We start from the raw sequence: 6,266 nt of genomic DNA on the forward strand, positions 1-6,266 counted from the left end.
TCTACTGATGCTGGCATTGCTTTTGCCAAGAAGATTAATATACATGAGACTCTGTGGTTTGTCTTTGCACTATGAAATTACTGAAATAGCCATCCATCACTGATAGATGTCTAATATGTTCTATGAACATATTTGCTGTGACTTCCCTAGGGAGCCTGTTCTAGTGATTGGCCATCCTTTTAGTGAAGAATCCTAATCTCCAATAGGAGCTTCATTTGATGTAATTTCATTCAATTTCCTCATGCCCTTTGGTGGTCACCAGCGTGAGTAGATCAGCACATTACCTCTAGTGCCCCTCTTGAGGACATAGCATGTTTGTGAAGAGGTCACTCCTCAGCCTCCTCCTCTCCAAGCTTAGCAAGACAGGTGGTCCCAGTAAAGTAGAAATTCATCTCTAAATTCCCTAGTCCGAGTCAAATAAAGCATCTCACATGAAATTTGATAGAACTTAACCCATACATAAATGCATTCGCAGTTGTAATTTCTTAGGCTTCATAACATACATTTCTAAAGGTTAATTGCAAAATCTTCTGGGTTTTCACCCTGAAAATTCAGAACATATCTACCTTAAATATTTGCTATTCTTCATTTCCTTGTGAGTTATCATGAGCATCAGTGACACAAAATTAATAAAGATTAATCAAAAATTTTTCAAGGAACTGCTAGAATTAGCAACAAAAGATACCGTCTGAAACAAAAAGTCACAGCACTTGTATGTGGTAAAGGAAAGGAGGATGCTGGGAGAGTTGAAATAAACATTGGGACAAGCAGTTCAGGGAGACTCTATTTGGATTATTTGCACTAATTTTCCAACATACCATTACTTGAAATTGTGCACAATTCAAGCAATTTTCTTTTGTTCTTCATTCTGCCAAAAACTAAGTTGTAAAAAATAAGATTCTGTTTTGTCTTTTTAATCCATGCACCTATAATGAATTTCTAAAAGGAAACAGGGAATGGCTGAAAATTGCAAGCCTATAGGACAACAAATTTTTGATGCTATTTTTGGGGGTTTTTTACCCTACGACAGGTCATATTATATCTGTGTCTCTAAGTATCCAGTTTAAGGTTTTGCTCATCACTGCTGTAGAAAGGAATATCATCTAGTTGATCCAAGGGATAAAGTAACCTAATTCTTTTATCTTTCACAAGCTCTTAAAAACTGTAGAAGTAAACCTTCCACGTGTATATAGAAGGTTAGCAGCAACCTCATGCTCAGATAGTTTGTGGGTTCTGTCCTTTGATGGGAACCTCAAGTGAGACCCTTTCATTTCCCATGCAAAATTATTTTCTTGTCTTTCTTCTCAGACATGCATCAGTTCATGGTCAAAGTCGTTTCCTGCATTGATCCATCAACCTTTAATTTTAGTTTTGGAGGTACTTCCAGTAATCCCTGCAAACTGTGTGGTTACAAAAACAGGTGTGTCTGTGTTCCCTTTGTTCAGCTCTTTGCTTGCATCTTTCTGCAGAACAAAGGTAAGAGCTGTAGCAACATAAATATATTATATGTACACTATCTTCTTTACTTTCTGATTTTTTATACTACTTCATTTCCATATGGAGTATTTTGGGGTGACATCAACTACGAAACATTACAAGCATAGGGCCACCATTTAACAGATACATAGTGTAAGCTCCTGGAATCAGACCTGATCCAACCACCACCTTTTACTTTCCAACAGGATACCAAAATTAGAGAATTACACTTCTTTTTTTTTTTTTTTTTTTTTTTCTTTTTTTGTAGTCATAAATTTAAGCAAACCAGATATTATACATCTATTGTGCAATTACTTCACTGTAATTAGAGCCAGACATCATAAGAAAAGACCTCACCAAAGGCATTTTTGAAATCTGGAAAGAGATTACAAGTTTTATGGGGAAAGGGTGAAGAAAGATGATGACAGTATCTGCACAATGGGTTCGAACAAGACCAGAGAGAAGAAAACCCTGAAGTGTACGCTCCTGAAATATTCTTGGTATATACTAAATTTCCATTAGTATTTATGATAATTTTTCAAGTTACTAACATATATTATTTTTTTATTTTTGAGAAGAAATGTATAAAATTTTATTCCCCAAGTTCTCAATAAAGTGTGTAACTGCTCAAGAGGAAACACGAAGAAACTACATCATTAAAATCAACAAAACTAAGAAATATCATTTAAGATACAGACAATTTTCTGAAAGTTTGAAAGTTTAAATATTCCAGAAAATCCATGATTTCTAATTCTATCAATTATTAAGTATTTCAAGGAGGTTACCTGTTTGTGCAAACTCTATTTTCATCAATGGAAATTAATCATATTGTGTTGAAGCACATTTTAAATTAATTTTTATCCATTTCAGGGGTTTAATTATTTTATTTTGTTAGTCTGTATTTTTGTCAGGAGAAACCTGACAGGTTTCTCACAAAGCATTTTTTCAGATCATGACAGTGCAAAAGCACCACAGATGTCAGAATGGTGTCATTATGGAAACAAATTCTACATCTCCAGTGCAAACACCCTTCACATATTTTTTACTCAAAACCACTGCCTGCTGTCTGCTCCAGCTTGCCCTGAATAATCTCTTAAATTTCCACTGTGTCTGAGATAGCTTTATGTCTTCACAAATCAGTGTGCTGAGATTCAGTACATTTTACCCTGGGCACATTTATCTTATAACAACAACTTCCTGTTGTGAAGCAGAACTGAGGGAAACCATTTGTCTGTGTGCAGTTAAGACCTTGAACACAGACTGCACACTCTCAGAGCCCTTGTTTGTGAGCAAAACCCCTGCTTCGCAAACTGTGACTTCTCTTTTTATAGTGTAATTTGGGAAAAAAATGTTGGTGAGTCATTTCTTAATTTATTGTACTTATTATCTTCTACCACCAGCTGCCAAATAATTTGTAGAGATGCATTATCTTTTTGTGAATGTGCCCTAAGAGAGAGACAAACATAGAATGGCTGTTTGTTAAGTGTATGACATAGAAGAACAAACACTGTCTTCTGGAAAGCAATTAAAATAGATCATCTCTCTTGGGTAAGGATTAATTAGAGAAGAAGTGAAAGTAGCATTTTTATTTAACCTCAGGAAAAAAATTTATTAATGAATACAGTACTCTCAATACAATACAAATCAATTCAATGTTTAATTACATATATTAAGCATACTTCAATGCAAAGTCTGGCTTTTACTTTCAATATTCAGATCATTCTCCAGGACTGCCTTTCAGACACCTGCAAACATTTCTATGCCCACAGTTTGGATTTAGACTCCTCTTGATTTCAGCTTCTTAACTCAAAACTGGGGTGCTTCTGATTCAGGGACTTGTATTTATCACACTGATTCAGTCTTGGCACATGAAAGGTATTTCTCTGCCTAATTTCTCTGTGTTTTATTAGACATCCCATAATACAGCCAGGGTGACTAAAACTTCAGCTATTCAGGAAAAAGAAATGGTGGTATTGTACTTTGTACAATGCTACAAAAGTACTCACTGACAGGAGAGGAGCTCTGAGCTTCTTTTCTTGGTGATTTCTCATAAATTAGACCAAGCTGTTTGTAGTATCAGTTTTGCAAAGATTGAGAGGTCTTCTGTGGTGAACCTCAATTAGTATATGGGGGGAGGTTGGGATATTTGTTGACTTCTTTTGAGTGAAAATTCAAAAAACTGCTAGTGTAAATAAATAGCATAGATTAAAAAGCAGAATGGACATGAATGTGAAACAAATTAAATCACTACATCTGATAGCCAAAAAAGAAAAATTAAATTAAATTATATTATTAAAATTAATATTAAATTATTAATTAATATAATTAATATTAAATTATTAAATTACATTAAAAGAAAAAAGAAATTAAATGAGGCTTCCATGAGATGCATCTCCAGCAGAGCTTCTTGGAGAAATAGTTTTGCACCACAATTACCAAGAAGAGTCACTCTTCCTTAGGAGAATATAAGAATGATTTTTTGTTTCTGTCCATTTGAAGAAGTTGGTGCTCAATATTCTAAATTCAGATGCAACAAAGATAATCTCCTTCAGAGACAATACCAAACAACATCACAAAAGATGAAAATTGACAGCAAAACCCTGACTCACTGGAATCTGATATGCTTTTAGTTCAGGAGTCTGACTTGATGATCCTTGTGGATCCCTTCCAACTCAGGATATTCTATAATTCTATGAAAAATCACTTTGTATAAAGTGATTTTTTTTTTCTTTTGGATGTAGATTGCCTGAAGAAAGTGTATGCAGACTCTTAAATTAAAAGTTAGTGAAATCGACAAATTTATTTTAAAATTGTACTGTATTATTAATCATCAATACCCAAAAAACCCTTAAGTAACACTTAAATCTTATTATTTTGCTCTTGAAGGCAATGGTACTTTTGTTTTTCCACTGCTGTAATAATGTTTATATCACTAACAAAGATCTTTTCTTTACAGGAAAATATCACCTATATATGTGTATCATGACATTGATGACTTTTAAAACCTAATTATAAAGTTAAAGCTAGAGCAGAGCAACTCTATTACTTTGTATTTCTTTTAATGACATTTTTTTTCTCCTCATATTTCATTTCCATAGAGCCCAAATATAATGAGGGTGGTAAGAAGGCTTATTATTCTCAATATCTCGGTAATTAATTATCATAACTTTATTAGTGATGATTTGAAATCCATCTCATTATTTTGAATCAGTAATGCAATTAGTGTCAATATGATTTCTGGCAGGTGAACTCCAGGTTAGCAAAGTCTTAACAGTTTTATTTCTTTAATAGCTTCATATTCTTCTCCTTGTATTTCTTTACACATATGTTTTCTTTTTTATTTCCTTGACTGACCACTACAAAAATCAAAAAAGACCCATTTTGATAGATTATTTTTCTAACAAGGAAATATTCTTGTGACAACAATAACTTCATCAATGACCCATTGAAAATGAACTCATTAACAAGCTCTTGCAAGCAAACTTTTTAGCTTTACTACTTATAAGTACATTTTCAAAATAACACTTTTTTCCTCAGTTGTTTTTTTTAATCTCAAGTCAAAAATAGATGCTATTTCACAATTATGTGATAATAAATAAAAAAGGAGGCTGATTCTCCCACTTGATATCCAGTCTGGGTGATTTCACAGAACTTCACAGAATGGCTTAGGTTGGAAGGGACCACTGGAGGTTATCTAGACCAACCTCCCTGCTCAGTGTCATCTAGAGCACATTACTTACGATTGCCTTCCAAGTAAAATGGAAACAAACGCTACACTAGCAAATTAGAAAACAAAGAATCAATTCTCTGAATTTCTAAAGTATTGAATCATTATTGTTTTAATGAGGGTTTTTACCTTCCTGCACTGATCCATGGAATGATTTTCCATTTGGAAAAAATCCCATCAATCATATGTCGATCATATGGGAGCATCATATCACAGTAATTCAGATATAACTGGGCTACAGTATAGATATTTTTTGTGCATGTAGTCTATGTCTGCATTGGTGAGGTTAATAGTGTCAAGCAAAAGATAAAAGGGCCCATGGCATGATTCTTTACTTGCCCAACCAGCCTGGTCCCAACTTCCCTGAAAGGTGCTGGAGTTAGTCCTGTCAATGGACTTTCCCAGTGGTCAGTGTCGGTGAGACTGATCTGTCACGGGGTTAAAATGGAGATTAAAACGATGAACGTTGCTAATGTGTGCAAGGCAGTCTCAGTGTCAGATAACAAACATCTCAGTTAAAGTACCACTAAGCTTGAGAAGAAATCTTATTTTCCTAATTAATTTAATCTCAGATTCATCAGAATGCTTAGACAGCAAAAAAGTTCTTGTTCTCTGTCCTGCTCTAATTTCAGTAGCCTGTATTATATCCTCTTAGTTTTCCTCCTCCAAAGGCAACTAAGCTTTCAAAGGTTGGTTTTTACTCATTGCTATAAAATAAATTAGAAAGTGTGTGGCAGGTTTAAAATCACTAGTGCACCTATTAGAATTATTTACTCATTTCCTGCTGTGAGATATGAATTAGGAGGAAGGCAAAGCAGGCTCAAAAGTTAAAATGTATAAAGAAAACTTTATTAACAGAATTAAAAGAATAGTAAGAATCAGAACAAAACCTTCACAACACTTCTCCCCTCCCCACAACCTCTTTTCTCTCCACAGAAAACGCAGAGACAAAACCTCGCATTTTCAATATATTACCACTTCTACAATAGTCTTTCTTCGTCAGTTCCTGTAGGGAGAGGAGTTTCTCTTGCCATGCCATGGAGACTTCTCAACAAGAAACAGT

This window comes from Cyanistes caeruleus, chromosome 1 (assembly GCF_971803275.1).
Source record: "Cyanistes caeruleus chromosome 1, bCyaCae1.hap1.1, whole genome shotgun sequence".
Lineage (NCBI taxonomy): Eukaryota > Metazoa > Chordata > Aves > Passeriformes > Paridae > Cyanistes > Cyanistes caeruleus.